This window comes from Poeciliopsis prolifica, unplaced genomic scaffold (assembly GCF_027474105.1).
Source record: "Poeciliopsis prolifica strain line A6 unplaced genomic scaffold, Auburn_PproV2 SCAFFOLD037, whole genome shotgun sequence".
Classification (NCBI taxonomy): domain Eukaryota; kingdom Metazoa; phylum Chordata; class Actinopteri; order Cyprinodontiformes; family Poeciliidae; genus Poeciliopsis; species Poeciliopsis prolifica.
The window spans coordinates 5,851,479-5,868,294 of NW_026562412.1; the positions used below are offsets into that span (position 1 = coordinate 5,851,479).

Consider the following 16,816-nt stretch of genomic DNA (forward strand, 5'->3'; position numbering starts at 1 on the left):
ACTCTACAAAGATTCAACAAACATCTTCATAAAGATGATGGCTGATGAAGGCTTTAGCTGTTGGTGCACTGTTTATGTGTACCACCAGGGGGCAGTGCAAATTTACTTCTGCTGCTAAAAGGAGGTTTTAGTCATTCTATGTTTAGTGAACTTCATGAATATGGACATAATGTTATTTTGTGGTACTATTGTGATAATGATAAATTACATTAATAACTATTAATTACTTTGTTTTTGGTAATTGTATGGCTGCAGTTGTTGCCCCACAAAACACAAATACTGCTAATTCCTGTTTATAATGTGCTTCTTTTGGACACCAGTCACATGAAGAAGTGTGATTTGTATAGTTGAACTGCACACAATTACTATATTGACAATTTTTGTAAAATTCATGTGTATTTATCGAGATTTTCATCAAACAAACTGAAAAAAAGTACTTTTGTGTTGTTTCTGAGTCACGGAGTCGAGATAAACAATCTAATACTTGATGTTCTGTCTCTGCAGAGAGGTGCAGAGAATGTAAAGGGGACAGTTTCTGAAACAAGAACAGAAAAGGTAACGTTATAGTGGTAACGCCGTCCTACGTCACTTAAACATCGAAACACATCATCTCATCACTGCTTCATGTGGAGTTGTGCTGCTCCATCTTCTCTCTGTGTTTTCAGAAACCCGGGATGTTGTACAGGATTTGTCGTCTGGCTCTTCTTCTGTGGCTCCTCTTCCTCGCTCTGCTGCTCCTCGCCTTCCTGTTGCCGCTCATGGACGATGGGAACAGCTGCTCGCTCTCCAACAACTTCGCCCGATCCTTCAACGTCATGCTGCGCTACGACGGGCCTCCTCCCACATGAGAACCGGGACAGTGACGGACCTCCACCTTCAGTCAGCATGAAGACTCTGCAGTGTTTTGCTGTTTGCTGTTGATTTTACTTTCATACCAAACATATCCTGATTCAGCCTGCAGCACAGTAACTCCATGTCAGGCTGGCCACGCCCACCGCAGCTCACCTGCCTGCAGGTGACCATGTTGAAGATGCCATTTAGTGCCACTACACTGAACCCTGATGGGCTCTGACTCATCAGGTGATTCAGCAATCCATCAAAGCGGTGACACATCAATCATGTGACATCTTTATGTAACATTACAGAACATATGATGAAGTTTTATTTTATTTTTTTGTGTTTTATTGTAATCTATACCAGTATAAGGTTTTAAGTTTCTCTCTTGTTTATTTAATGTTTCTGATTCTTATCTAAATAAAGATTCTGATCATTTGTTGAACAGTCTGAGATGTTCTTATTCTGTTGATAAAAGTTACTTGGTTACAGTTGGAGAAACATCATTAAACTCTTGTCTAATTGGCTTTATCAGAATTTCTTCAAGCTGTTTCCTGAACCAAAATATTTCAGAGGTTGTTTGCTAATTTCTGCTTCAGTACAGCGTGTGAGAAGAGATATTGTCTTTTTTGGAGAATAGGATGTTTTAGTGCTAAGTAAATTAATATCACATTTCTATCTAAAACAAAAAAGGATAACAGACTACAAGAAAATAATGATCATAACAAACATGTTCAAATATTAAATCAATTGAGAAACACAACATAGTTTGCAGAAATCCTAAAATTTAATACCAATTCTGTTAAAAGACTACATAAGTCTGTATTAGTAGAGCATATCTCATTAATGCAGTGACTTTATTTAAGTGTTTCATTGCAGAAAATATAAGTTAAATGTATATAGAGGTTATGAAAATTGATGTCCTACTTGAGATTTGTGCCATTGCAGCCTCAAGTGAGGAATTATGTTTTAAATCAGCAGTTTGTGCTTCAGCAAAGCCATAATTACCCATCAGTAATTACAGTTTATATAAGATGTCTGAGTGAAAGTGAATGTAACAGAAGTATTTGTGAGATATAAAGCTGTAAGTGTTTTTGTTTGTCTGCAGTGAGTGAGGATCTGATGAGAGCAGAGGACAGCGCCGATGGAGGGACAGATTGACGGTTATTTTTCTGGAACACAGTTTATTGACAGTATAATATGATTAAACAGAAAAACAGTCATCACTACTTTAAGGCTAAACTTTACAGATTAATTTTACAACAAAACCCCCAACATATAGATATGGATCCAGAAAATATCTGGGCTCCTTGTCATCCTGACAAGGTGAGAAATTAGCACAGCAACATGCTATGCTATAATGCTATACTCTTACACTTTTAAGATAACAATAAAAATTTATAAATCATAAAATACTCTGATTAACTCAAAATGTAGCAGATCAAATAGGTTAAAAAAATTACATTTAAAACACTGTAATTTTAACTAAAAACAAACAGGTCTGAAGGGAATCGTGAAGTTTTATTTACACAAAGTCTCATGAATTCATTCCTACACTATTATTGGTGTTATATGGAAATATGTTTAAACATGGCTTTTTTCTGGGAGTTGAGACTCCAGTGCTAATTTATTTCTTCACAGAATAATTATTAGAGAACCGGCTTAATTCATATTAAGAATTGAATATAGACTAAAGTTTTTCTACTGAAGCTACTTCTGCCCTCCATTCTTTGGATTTTTTTGTCTAAAGAAAACCACAAAACATATTTATTACATAGAAAATAAAAGACTCAAATTCCTGTTAAAATGACCTATAGATAAGGGACAGACATTTATGTTAAAAAATAAAAAAATGCATCTGTAATTTGTGTCTGAAGTACTGTGATGTTTGGACTTTATCATCATCAGTTAGAGATGTCAAAAGGTTTCTCTGAGATGAAGCTTTTTACACTCAGCACAGCAACACAGAGGAACCGTGACTCCATAATGTAAACCCAGGATAAAGAGGTTCTGTAAACCTGGTGTTGAAGGTGTGGAGGTGGATCAGTTTGTCAGAGGATTTGTTGTAAAAGGACAGAATGCCAGCTTTGTAGTCTACATATACTGCTACTCTTTCATAGACCGCTGTAGGGGTGAAGGGTTTTCCTCATTATTGTGCCAAACAGAGTAACCATCACCATCAGAGCAGCCCAGACTCCAGGACTGACTGTTCCCTCCAAACACACAGTCATCGTTGTCTCCTTTTCTATTAATTCCTTTGTAAGTCACAGATATGAAAACGTTTTCCTTTCCATTTGACCTCCCAGTAATGGCGATCTTCTAGTTTATTTTCACAAAGCAGTTGAGGATTATCAAATCTTGCTGGATTATCAGGATACGGTATGTCTGCTTCCTCGTTGTTACTCTTTTGTTTTGGTTAGAAAATGTGAGATCTTTGCTGACTGTGTCTTTATCAATTTTGAGTTGACATAAATCTGATGAAGAGGGAAAAACCACAATCCAATTAGTAATTATTTTTGACTCTTGGACTATTCCAGAAATAAAACATCAAATAACTTGAATGTGGATGTTGCATTATAGTCGGATACTTACATTTTCCGAAACCAGGTTTCAACCATTTTGATCCTGTAGGCATCAATCTGCAGCACAGAATCATAGGGAACAGAGGTTGAATGTCAGGCCATCAATTCAGCATGCAAACAATGTTTTATTGGAAGATCTTGAACACAGATTAATTTTCACTGAGAGAAAATCTGTACAAGATTTGAATAGAGCAATTATGTCCTTTGGTTGCTACATGACATTGTAGTTTGGTGTGGTTAATGTTTCTAAGTTTGTTTTGGAACCTGAAATTGTAATTTTAAAATAGATCAGCTGTTTTAGAGACTGTAAGTAAACACAAATAACTTTTGAGGAGGAAATAATGAAGCTAAATTTCTGAAATAACAATGTAACAAGTTGATATGTCAGAATAAAACAAATTTAGCAATAACTTTGCTTTCCACAAAAATAAAAATAAATAATTAAAAGAATGACATGGTCCATTGTTGGCGTTTGATAAATAACCTAAACCCTATATTATATTAGGTATAATAGCCCTATTTTATATATGTACAGGAGGTGAATGAATAGAAAACTAAATACCAAATAATACACCTATACTTAATGTATATCTTGGGCCTACCTGATGACAGTCTCCAGTTTGGATTCTGATTTTTTATCTGTCAGAATCTTTTCTCCTGAGTTTGTTAGATGATTGTAGCTCAGATCCAGCTCTTTTCAGACGGGAGTCGGGGCCCAAAGCTCCAGCCAGATGACAACTGGCATCGTCACTTAATAGACAGCCTGACAATCTACAGAAAAACAAATTATTTAAAGATGATCACATTACAGTATATAAAATTTATAAAATAGACATTCATAAAAAATAAAGAAAATACTTATGTTCTGTAGTATAAGAATGAAACCCATTTTTTATGTTAGTTGAAAAATAGATTAATATTAAGGTGTGATTAGATGCTAATAACAGCCTTACTGAGAGTCAGTATTCAGTTATGCTCCTAAAATCTTCTTTAACTTAAAGAAAACTGCACAAAAAACAACAACATTGAGTTCCTTTAAATCAAGAAGAAATACTCTTCTGTTTGCTGTTACTTTCAATTTATAATAATAAGGTGAACATTGTTGTTTATTAGTCTGTATTCCTACTTTTCATTCCTATACTGGAATGTCATCTTCTTTGATGTTTCCTGTTTTTATGCAGTTTGAGTCACTTTGTTGTTGAAATATAATATGAAGTTGTTTTATCTTCCCTTTCATACAATATGAGATTTAAGGTCTGAACAAACTGAATAAAATCCTTAGTTTTCTTTCTCAGTTTTCTCATTCATTTCTTGAACCAGGTTATTCTTACGTCATTGGTGAATACTTTTTTTTTTTTGTTTTCCATCAAAAAGCAACATTTTGATTGGTCAGAAAATTGAGACGTTGTGGATACAACACAGAGGATCTGCAGTGGAAAGGACCTAAGAGAGAGCTTGATCCAACCCAAAGTACAACAAACACATTCATTCAACTTGGGTTCAGTTTCCATTGCTTTTCAATAAATGAAGAATAAAGATTAATGTGGCTGAACATTTTAAATTTGATCCCTAGATATCTAATCCCCTTTAAAATAAAAAACCAAGAAGAAACTCTTAAACTGTTGTAATAAGTTGTAGCCCAACCACATAATGCAAAGAAACATTATCAGGTTTTATAGGCTAAAATTCAATTGTATAAATATTGTAGCTGAATAATTTTATGATATTAATAAAAGTATATCAGTGCCTGCCATTAAAATAAGCCCTTAAAACATTCAGCTTTGTATTTAATTCTGCTGTGGTTTCAGCAGAATTATCCATCCATCCATTTTCTGAGCACCCTTCTCCCTAACGGGTCGGGAGGTGCTGGTGCCTATCTCCAGCTGCGGTCCGGGCGAGAGGCGGGGTTCACCCTGGACAGGTCGCCAGTCTGTCGCAGTCAGCAGAATTAAAATAATAGAAATCTCCACATCAGTATGAGATTTTATTATTTTCATGTCTTCATAATATTGCAGCTACAAGACACGAGCAGGCTGTCATTTGCATTTTAATGACTGACCTAGAACCGAAACTCAGTGATGTGGGCATCACAATGGGCATCAATATCTTTGTATTTTGCCAATTAACCTGTAAAAATTGTTACATCATGTTTTTATGGCACTAAAACAGTCTCATAATTCACTAATGCAGAGATCAAGATTCATATATGCACAAGAGCCACAAATGAGACTGTTTCAGCTCCCTATGTTTTTATCTGCAGAAGTTTTGCAGCAGATATTTTGTTTACAGGTAAGAATTCAGCTGGATATTGAGTACAACTAATGTTAAGCATCATATGAATAAGGTAGATACAGCAAATGTAGATAACATTTTACAGCATGACTTTAAATTTACAAAAGAACTGTATGAGAAAGTGCTATGTGTTTGGTAAATACAGATGGAACAAACAAAGTTTTCTGGCAAGTTATGGTCCTGACCTCAGAGTTTCCAGTTTGCATTGTGGACTCTTCAGTCCTTCTACTAGAGCCGATACTCCTGCCTCCTCCAGGTCGTTGTTACTCAGGTCCAACTCTCTTAGACTGGACGACGGAGATCTGAGAACTTCTGACAAAGCTTTGCAGCTCTCTTCTGAGAGATCACAGCCGCCAAGCCTAAAAGTAAAAATAAGAATATTATTTATTTTAAAAAATATATATTTATTTATTTTACTGAAACAGTCAAATAAATATCCACATTTTATTGGATGTTTTTGCTTTATTATGATGTCTTTCTTGTGAATTGGGTCATTGTGGTGGTGGTGTAAAATATTTCTCACAGGGAAAAATGTGACTTATCTATTAGCACATACTTTTTATATATTTTTATACTGTACGAAGAAAACATTGTAGATGCATCAATTATCCAATAACCCTTGGATAATAAGTCCCTTTTACTAGTTGTTTTTATAACTACAAGGTACTGTTCATATCTTTATGCCACAAAAGATTATGATTAAACTGATAAAACACTTTTCTAGTGATACTGACCACTCAAAGTGCTTTTACATTTCATTCACCTATTCACACACAAAAACACAGATTGGTTCTGAACTTGGGGTTGAATTTCTTGCCCAAAAACACATTAACATGTTGTAGGAGTGACTGGGGTAAAGTCACAACCTTGTTACAAATTCACTCTTATTGTTTAGCTTCAAACAAACCAAATAACCAGTTGGGAGTCGATTTTGTTGCAGCTAAACCTGGAATCCACCAAGAGATGTGACATCATTGATTAAATAAAAATGAAAGCAAATAATGAAAAAATGGTCATGACATTTAAAATTAATTTAAATTCAGACAGAAATTTTTAATTAACAGAAATTTGACTTTGTTAGCCAAAATTAAATGTATTTAAAAATGTGTATGTTTGAATATAATTGTACGTACAGAGCCTTGTTGGTTGCTTTGACCACTGGCATCAGCTTCAGTAGAACCTCCTTTGAAACAGAGTATTTCTTCAGGTCAAACACGTCCAGATCTTTTTTTGATGTCAGTAAGACGAACACCAGAGCAGACCACTGTGCTGGAGATAGGCTATCTGTGGAGAGATTCCCTGACTGCAGAGTTTTCTGGACTTCCTCCACTAGGGAGTGATCATTCAGTTCATTGAGACAATGAAAGAGAGTAATGTTTTTTTCTGCAGACAACTTATTGTTCAGTTTCTTCTTAATGAACTGGACAGTGTCCTGGTTGGTCTGTGAGTTACTTCCTGTTTGTGTCACCAATCCTTCCAGAAGTTTCTCATTTGTCTGCACTGAAAGGCCCAAGAGGAAGCGGAGGAACAAGTCAAGATGTCCATTTGTATCTTTCATGGTCTTATTAATGGCACTCTGATGGAGATTTGTTAGTTTTGGTTTGCTATAAATTGCACAGATCTTGGAAGATGCTTGTTTTTGTTCCATCACATTATGACCATCTCTGATGAAGGTCAGATGGACATAGAGAGCTGCCAGAAACTCTTGAACACTCAGATGTACAAAGCAAAAAACCTTGTCCTGGTACAGCCCTCTCTCCTCTTTAAAGAGCTCTGTGAAAACTCCTGAGTAAACCAAGGCTGCTCTGACATCAATGCCACATGCTTTAAGGTCTTCTTCATAAAAGATCAGGTTTCCTTTCTGCAGCTGCTCAAAAGCCAGTTTCCCCAGAGACTCTATCATTGTCCTGCTCTCTGGACTCCAAGTTGGATCAGATTCTTTCCCTTTGTCATACTTTGCTGTCTTCACTTTGGTATGAACGATCAGGTAGTGGCTGTACATCTCAGTGAGGCTGCTTGGTAACTCTACTTCCTCTTTGGTTTGCAACACATTTTCTAGAACTGTAGCAGTGATCCAGCAGAAGACTGGGATGTGGCACATGATATGGAGGGTTCGTGATTTCTCCATATGGGAGATGATCCTGTTGGCCTTCTTCTCAACTCTGAACCTCTTCTTGAAATATTCCTCCTTCTGTGGGTCAGTAAACCCTCTAACCTCTGTCACCATGCTAACAAACTCAGGAGGGATCTGACTGGCTGCTGCAGGTCTTGTAGTTATCCAGAGGTGGGCTGAAGGAAGCAGTTTCCCCCTGATAAGGTTTGTCAGTAGAACATCCACGGAGGCAGGTTGTGTGACATCAGTCAGGAGTTCATTGTTGTGGAAGTCCAGTGAAAGTCGACTCTCATCCAGGCCATCAAGGATGAACAGAACGTGGTACTGTTCAAACTGGTTGATCTGTTCAGTTTCAGTAAAGAAGTGATGAACAAGTTCGACCAAACTGAATTTTTTATCTTTTAATATATTCAGCTCTCTGAATGTGAATGGAAATATTATTTGAATGCCCTGGTTGGTTTCTTTTTCAGCCCAGTCCAGAGTGAACTTTTGAGTTAGGACTGTTTTTCCCAATGCCAGCCACTCCCTGTGTCATCACTGTTCTGATTGATTCTGATTGATCTCTTCCAGGTGGGCGTTTAAAGATATCTCCAAGTCTGATCGTTGTTTCTGGTCTCTGCGGTTTCATGGACACTATTTCAATCTGTATGACCTCATGCTCTTTATTGACCTCTCCAGTTCCTCCTTCTGTGATGTAGAGCTCTGTGTAGATCTGATCCAGAGGAGTTTGGTTTCCTGCTTTAGGAATTCCCTCAGACAGACACTGGAACTTCTTTTTCAGAGACAATTTCAGTTGACGTTGGCAAACTGCAGCATAAAGTTCTAAATAAACACAAAAATAAGTACTTCATTAAAATTGTGTAAGTTTTTAAATAAAGCACATACAAACTTTATTACCCCACCTCTTGTGTCTTTAATAAAATATTGACTGTTAATGTCTAAAGTGCTAGATGAACAAAAGTAAAATGAACGTCCTTTCTTGTTTCTTGAAGATGTTACATCTTTTGTAAGAAACATTTTTGTCAGCATTTCTGGTTATGTACATATGACAGGGAAAACAGCTTTAGGAAAGAAGAAAAAAAAACATTTTGCTTTATTTTCTGATATTTAGAGTTAACATGTACATAAAAATCAACACCATCTTCAGCATGTGTAATATTTGAAGAAATTCCCTTACTGTTCTGCAGACGATTTGCCAGATCCTTTTTCTTCATTTTCTTCAGAAAGTTCAATGCAATCTTTAAAAGTGCCTCCTTGTTGCTCCTGTTCAGCTCTTCATCCTCGTCTTCTAACACTGCATCAAACTCCCACGGACTATCTAAACACTCTGTATCGTTTGGGTCCAGGAGATTCTGGATTGTCTTTAGCTCGTCATTCACATAAGTTACAATGTTTTCCTTCAGCAGCTGGAACAAATGAATAAATTAATAATTATCAGACTAAGACTGTGGTGCCAAATTTAAGATTTTAGAAATCTTAAATAAAAATAAAAAATAAAACAGTGGTCTCATGTCTCTGAACAGGACGAATGTAAACTAGTAGTTGTAGATGTACAGACCTCAATTGTAGATTCCAACTGTTCTCCAGTGTGCTGTTTAGCTTGGCCACTGGGAACCTCTGAGCTTAGCTCATCTAATCTGTACAGAAATCATGAAGAATTAACTCACATTATCAAGCCACAAACAAACAAAAAACAATCACAATGTATAGTTCCATAAGTTAATATCTGTGTTTGAATTTCCAGACGAAAATATAAGAGCAGGAGATTAACTTTCAGAACACCATCAGTTGTACTGAAACTCTGAAAGGTTCAGTCTTCATACTTGTATTACAATGTTGTCTATTTCAATTCTGCCTTCTGATGTCACTGGATGATGCGTAGCATTGTGCCTGTGCTCAGAAATGAATTATGAGTCTATACCTTCCTGTACAGATAGAAAATAAGCCTGGTGGGTCGCCAGGCTTTATATGTGTCCCCACCAAGCTAAGCATTACTTATTTATTTAAGTTTTTTTATGCTTGCATTTTAAGATTTTATAGGTGGTGATCAAATAATAATCTTCTAATCTTTCAATAACACATTGTTATAAAGGGATATTTTAAAGTTTTCAATCATTGTTAAACATGTTTTAACTCAAAACCAGTCACAATCAGCTCACCTGTCTAAGGATGAAGGCTGGTCTTCACTAACGTTAGGAGGCCTGTCTTTGGACCAATCAGTGCAGAGGGAGACATCATCAGGTTCTGACTGCGGACGAGTCCTGAATGAAAAACAAATGCTGAAGGAAATTCTGTATGTTTTGGATAATCAATATTACTTTATATTAGTCCTGTTACATCTTACTTCCTGTTAGACAACAATCTTCCACCTTTCTCTTCCTTACTGGACTAATATGTAAATCTTTACCTTCTTACCTCTACTGGAAACTTTGTTATCATTACTTGGTTCTGAGTTGGCCATGTTGTTCTTTGAGCCACATTTATGGCTTCAGATATTGAAATTAATATCACAGTCATCAGCTGTTAAAAATTTAAATATGTCCTTTAAACAATTTTAACTGTATTCTAGAATTATAACACTTTTGTGAGCTGTGTGTTAAATAAAGATGTAAAAATGTGTGAACTATTTTTAGATTTTAGTTTAGAGTTCTCACTTTTAATCCTATTTGAGAGTCTTCTAGGTGATAAATATTGTCTGGCTGTGATTGGAGGTGTGGTTATTTGGTTGTTTCTCAGTGTTTCTGTAATGGATTGTATCGTGTTACACATCCTATGAGGAGACAGTGGACAGATAATCGCATTGAACTGTTGACTCAGATTTCAGAGACAAAATAAATATTGGTCAATAAGTTTTATGTAAGATGGTTTAAAAGAAGAATAATTGTGAACCTGTCAGATAAAAGTGTTTTGAAAGTGTCAAAAAGATTGATCACTCAGTCAATCAGCCCATGTTGATGCATGTTAATTCAATTTCACACAGTCACAATCAGCTCACCTGTCTGAGGATGAAGGCTGGTCTTCACTAACGTTAGGAGGCCTGTCTTTGGACCAATTACTGCAGAGGGAGACATCATCAGGTTCTGACTGCGGACGAGTCCTGAATGAAAAACAAATGCTCAATGAATGACCAGCTGTTGAATTTGTGTGTTTTCTGCCTGTGTGTCAAGGGAAGTGACAGGAGGTAAATGAGCAGAGGGGCGCCTAATCAGTGCTTTTCCCCTGTTATTGATCATTTCATTCAAGAGCAACCAGCTGTTAAGTACAGAAAAAACAGTGGGTCACAGATTACTTTGATAGGCCCAAGATCAATGAGATCAAAATGTTAAACCTAAACATCCTTCTTTGCTTCTGAGGGACATAAAACGTTCTCCTGATACATCCTGATAATGCAAAACACTGTAGGAGCAGATAATATAAATGTTTAAGAACATAAAAAGAAAAGCCGTGAAGTTCAGCTTGCATTTAAAAAAAATCTAGCTGTAAAAGAACTTCATCATCATCAAACATTGGTAAATAAGTTTTATGTTAGATGGTTTAAAAGCAGAATAATTGTCAAATTGTCAGATAAAAGTGTTTTGAAAGTGTCAAAAATTATATAAGGTCAATCTATCAGTCAGCATGTAATTAACATATAGATGCATGTTAATTAAATTTTACACAATCAAAATCAGCTCACCTGTCTGAGGATGAAGGCTGGTCTGATCTGTCTTTGGAGGCATCATTCTGTTCAGTGGGTTCAGTGGGTTTAATGGGTTCAGTGGGTTTAATGGGTTCAGTGGGTTTAATGGGTTCAGTGGGTTCAGTGGGTTTAATGGGTTCAGTGGTTTAATGGGTTCAGTGGGTTCAGTGGGTTTAATGGGTTCAGTGGGTTTAATGGGTTCAGTGGGTTCAGTGGGTTTAATGGGTTCAGTGGGTTTAATGGGTTCAGTGGGTTCAGGTTTTGACTGCCATTTAGTCCTGAATAAAAAAAAAACGATATTGAATTAGATTCTATAAATACTGTATAATCAACATTATTGAAATGTAGAATTTAAAGATAAAACTAGAGGTGCAGAACCACAGATTTTGAAGAATATCTGACTGACTGACAATTTTAATTGTTTTCTACAATTAGAACACTTCTGTTTGTTAAAGATGTAAAAATGTGTAAAATACTAAAAAAGTATTGTTTTGTTTCATTTCTTTACATGAACCATGTGTGACAGACAACAATGAAGAGTAAGAGATGATCATCTGACTTTTTTTTCCTGTTTTTAGTCATGGTGCTGAATTTCCATCCACATCAGCTCACACAGCTTCCTTTTTGATCTGCAGGGGAAACACAAATTTAGTTTTCCACACATTGGTTGTAATCGTTCTTTGGATCAGCTTTGTTGCAAAAAACAACTGAATTCAGTTTGATTGAAGAGACTGCTGTACTTCACCATCACTCCACTAGATGGCGCCATGGAGCTGCAGTACTGTATTACGTACTCCTATAACTCAGTTTGACATCTGAAAGCACTTCATCCATATTCAAGTATCAACCTTCGACTTACTCATTTTATTTTGGATAATTTTATAACAGAAAATCTGACTGGAAATAAATGTTAGATTACATAGAAGACAATGCTTTCTAAAGGTTTATTTTGCACTAAATATAATATGCTCAACATTAAATCATTTCTGTCTTCAAATCAGACCAAACATTGCTTCAGATGTATCTGTCACCCAAAATACAGGAACAATAAACTAATTTACAGCTCATCATCACCAGAAAATACATCAGTATAAGATCACCTACAGAGTCAGTGTTTACCACCAAAGTTTATCCAGACAAAATATCAACCAGTCATTAGTTGATATTAGTCACTTTGTAAAACTTCATGAATAAATTCATCATGTCCAACAATCTCTGTATGATTATAAAGTTGCTTTCTGGTGCTTTGATCACAACTAGAGGCTCTTTGTGCATCATAAATCTTGTGGTTAGAGAGTTAGTGCCAACAAGGAAACATTTCAGTTGCTCTGCAGTTGATGCGGTTCTGCAGCATTTTGTTCTCAACGGTGGTTTCCAGGACTCATTCCAGGACTTATTGACGTTTAATGTAATTAACTAAGATTATGATGTTCTATGTTTATATAAAACTATCACGAACTTTCACCATACGCAGTATATTTTAAAGAAACAAAGTGATATACTGGTACTTCTAAAACATCTATTATATACTCCATCAACGCGTAAGTAGAATCAAACTCATTTCAGGAGCCAACAGGAAGTTTTAGTTTCTGAGTTTTATGGTGAAAGCAAAAGTTGAGTTTAAGATATTAGAAACATTAATCAGTTTTATGAAGAAGAAAAAATACTCATGATTAGTTAAGTTATTCCATATTTTAGTAATCTGGATTCCCCTTAAGAATAGAAAAACAATAAGAGTCAAAATAAAAAGAACATTTTCACCTTGAATCAGAAAATAAAACAAAAAGCGTTTGTTTAAGATAAATTACAACCTAAAACCAAGCAAACTTACAGTTTGGTCCAACAGTCTTGTGCTGAAGAAGACAATACTCTCCACTCAAGGTGTGAGACAAACAGATTGTGACACGATGAGCTGCTACAGGAATTTGTTTGTCACCAGTGAAGGAAGAAACTGGTAGGAGGAAGAGCAAAGTAAGTTGTTGAACAACATTCCCAAAATAGTTTTTTCTGATTGAAGTGCAAAAGACCTTTTGAAAGACAACATTGTCTTCCTCATGAAGTGGGCAGTGGCAATGATTTCCCAATGCTCTTTTTAAAAATGCTTCAAATCTGTCAGATTTCAGGATATTGCTTGTACATAATCCTTTACACACCAGTTTACAGATTTTAAACCATCGTGGAGGGAAGTATTGGCAGTGTTGAACAAATTTCTCCACTTCTTGATGCCATTTTTTGCTGTTCCATGGCACATCTGAAGTGTTGGAAATTGTTTGCAGCATTCTCCTGACTGATACTACTGGACAGTGAGGTCTGTATGATAGAAGCTCTCGGTGTACAAAGGTTTTGCCGTAAGATGTGACTAAGAAAATATCAGAACTTGCCCTGCTTTGTTTGGTGTTTATAAAAGGCATCTTAAATTATAGAAAGCCTATTTGACATTTTTACACATGAATTTGAACAGGCCAGTTAATTCCAAGCACAGTTTCACAGTTGTGAAAAGATGGAAATACATAAGCTACTATGTTATTTAAGCCCTTTATATATTTATAATAAACTGATGAATTACAGCAGTGCATAGACAACAATGAAGGTTGGAAAGGTTCAAAATCAATTTATCATGGTGTCTGTGACAGTCACTCATTCCTTTCATGCACTTTCTTTTAAGACTCAACTCAAGAAACACTTCACAGTGATGCACTTCCACTGATTTCCACTAGAGGGCAGCCTCAGACTCTGTCAGACTTATGTCCACTTCATGTCTGGCATTTCTATGTACCAACTACTGACAAAGAAACATTTTCCATTTATTTTAGATAAAAGAAAGAAAAAAAACAGCAAGTCGTCTCAAGTGTAGTGAATGAGTTCCCATTTTAGCAGATGAAAGTTTATCATTGCACAGGAGAGATCAAATGTTCTGTCAGTTGGACCATCAAGCAAAATTAAACAGGGTTATTTGCTCTATACTCCACAGTAGCTATGCTTCATCTGGTTAACCTCTGAATTATTGCTTAGCAGAACCTGATTCTGTGTAAAACTCTACAAAGATTCAACAAACATCTTCATAAAGATGATGCTGATGAAGGCTTTAGCTGTTGGTGCACTGTTTATGTGTACCACCAGGGGGCAGTGCAAATTTACTTCTGCTGCTAAAGGAGGTTTTAGTCATTCTATGTTTAGTGAACTTCATGAATATGGACATAATGTTATTTTGTGGTACTATTGTGATAATGATAAAATTACATTAATAACTATTAATTACTTTGTTTTTGGTAATTGTATGGCTGCAGTTGTTGCCCCACAAAACACAAATACTGCTAATTCCTGTTTATAATGTGCTTCTTTTGGACACCAGTCACATGAAGAAGTGTGATTTGTATAGTTGAACTGCACACAATTACTATATTTGACAATTTTTGTAAAATTCATGTGTATTTATCGAGATTTTCATCAAACAAACTGAAAAAAAGTACTTTTGTGTTGTTTCTGAGTCACGGAGTCGAGATAAACAATCTAATACTTGATGTTCTGTCTCTGCAAAGAGGTGCAGAGAATGTAAAGGGGACAGTTTCTGAAACAAGAACAGAAAAGGTAACGTTATAGTGGTAACGCCGTCCTACGTCACTTAAACATCGAAACACATCATCTCATCACTGCTTCATGTGGAGTTGTGCTGCTCCATCTTCTCTCTGTGTTTTCAGAAACCCGGGATGTTGTACAGGATTTGTCGTCTGGCTCTTCTTCTGTGGCTCCTTTTCCTCGCTCTGCTGCTCCTCGCCTTCCTGTTGCCGCTCATGGACGATGGGAACAGCTGCTCGCTCTCCAACAACTTCGCCCGATCCTTCAACGTCATGCTGCGCTACGACGGGCCTCCTCCCACATGAGAACCGGGACAGTGACGGACCTCCACCTTCAGTCAGCATGAAGACTCTGCAGTGTTTTGCTGTTTGCTGTTGATTTTACTTTCATACCAAACAAATCCTGATTCAGCCTGCAGCACAGTAACTCCATGTCAGGCTGGCCACGCCCACCGCAGCTCACCTGCCTGCAGGTGACCATGTTGAAGATGCCATTTAGTGCCACTACACTGAACCCTGATGGGCTCTGACTCATCATGTGATTCAGCAATCCATCAAAGCGGTGACACATCAATCATGTGACACCTTTATGTAACATTACAGAACATATGATGAAGTTTTATTTTTTTTTGTGTGTTTTATTGTAATCTATACCATTATAAGGTTTTAAGTTTCTCTCTTGTTTATTTAACGTTTCTGATTCTTATCTAAATAAAGATTCTGATCATTTGTTGAACAGTCTGAGATGTTCTTATTCTGTTGATAAAAGTTACTTGGTTACAGTTGGAGAAACATCATTAAACTCTTGTCTAATTGGCTTTATCAGAATTTCTTCAAGCTGTTTCCTGAACCAAAATATTTCAGAGGTTGTTTGCTAATTTCTGCTTCAGTACAGCGTGTGAGAAGAGATATTGTCTTTTTTGGAGAATAGGATGTTTTAGTGACAAGTAAATTAATATCACATTTCTATCTAAAACAAAAAAGGATAACAGACTACAAGAAAATAATGATCATAACAAACATGTTCAAATATTAAATCAATTGAGAAACACAACATAGTTTGCAGAAATCCTAAAATAACATTTAATACCAATTCTGTTAAAAGACTACATAAGTCTGTATTAGTAGAGCATATCTCATTAATGCAGTGACTTTATTAAGTGTTTCATTGCACAAAATATAAGTTAAATGTATACAGAGGTTATGAAAATTGATGTCCTACTTGAGATTTGTGCCATTGCAGCCTCAAGTGAGGAATTATGTTTTAAATCAGCAGTTTGTGCTTCAGCAAAGCCATAATTACCCATCATTAATTACAGTTTATATTAATACATATGTTGTATGACGTACTGTTTATGATGTCTGAGTGAAAGTGAATGTAACAGAAGTATTTGTGAGATATAAAGCTGTAAGTGTTTTGTTTGTCTGCAGTGAGTGAGGATCTGATGAGAGCAGAGGACAGCGCCGATGGAGGGACAGATTGACGGTTATTTTTCTGGAACACAGTTTATTGACAGTATAATATGATTAACAGAAAAACAATCATCACTACTTTAAGACTAAACTTTACAGATTAATTTACAACAGAAACCCCAACATATAGATATGGATCCAGAAAATATCTGGCTCCTTGTCATCCTAACAAGGTGAGAAATTAGCACAGCAACATGCTATGCTATAATGCTATACTCTTACACTTTTAAGATAACAATAAAAATGTATAAATCATAAAATACTCTGA

General features: G+C 36.0%; 1 pseudogene; it reads right to left on the reverse strand.

Moving 5' to 3' along the window:
• Positions 1-1,959: 1,959 nt before the first annotated feature.
• Positions 1,960-9,127, reverse strand: LOC129374682 (protein NLRC3-like; annotated as a pseudogene).
• Between the last annotated feature and the right edge of the window lie 7,689 nt (positions 9,128-16,816).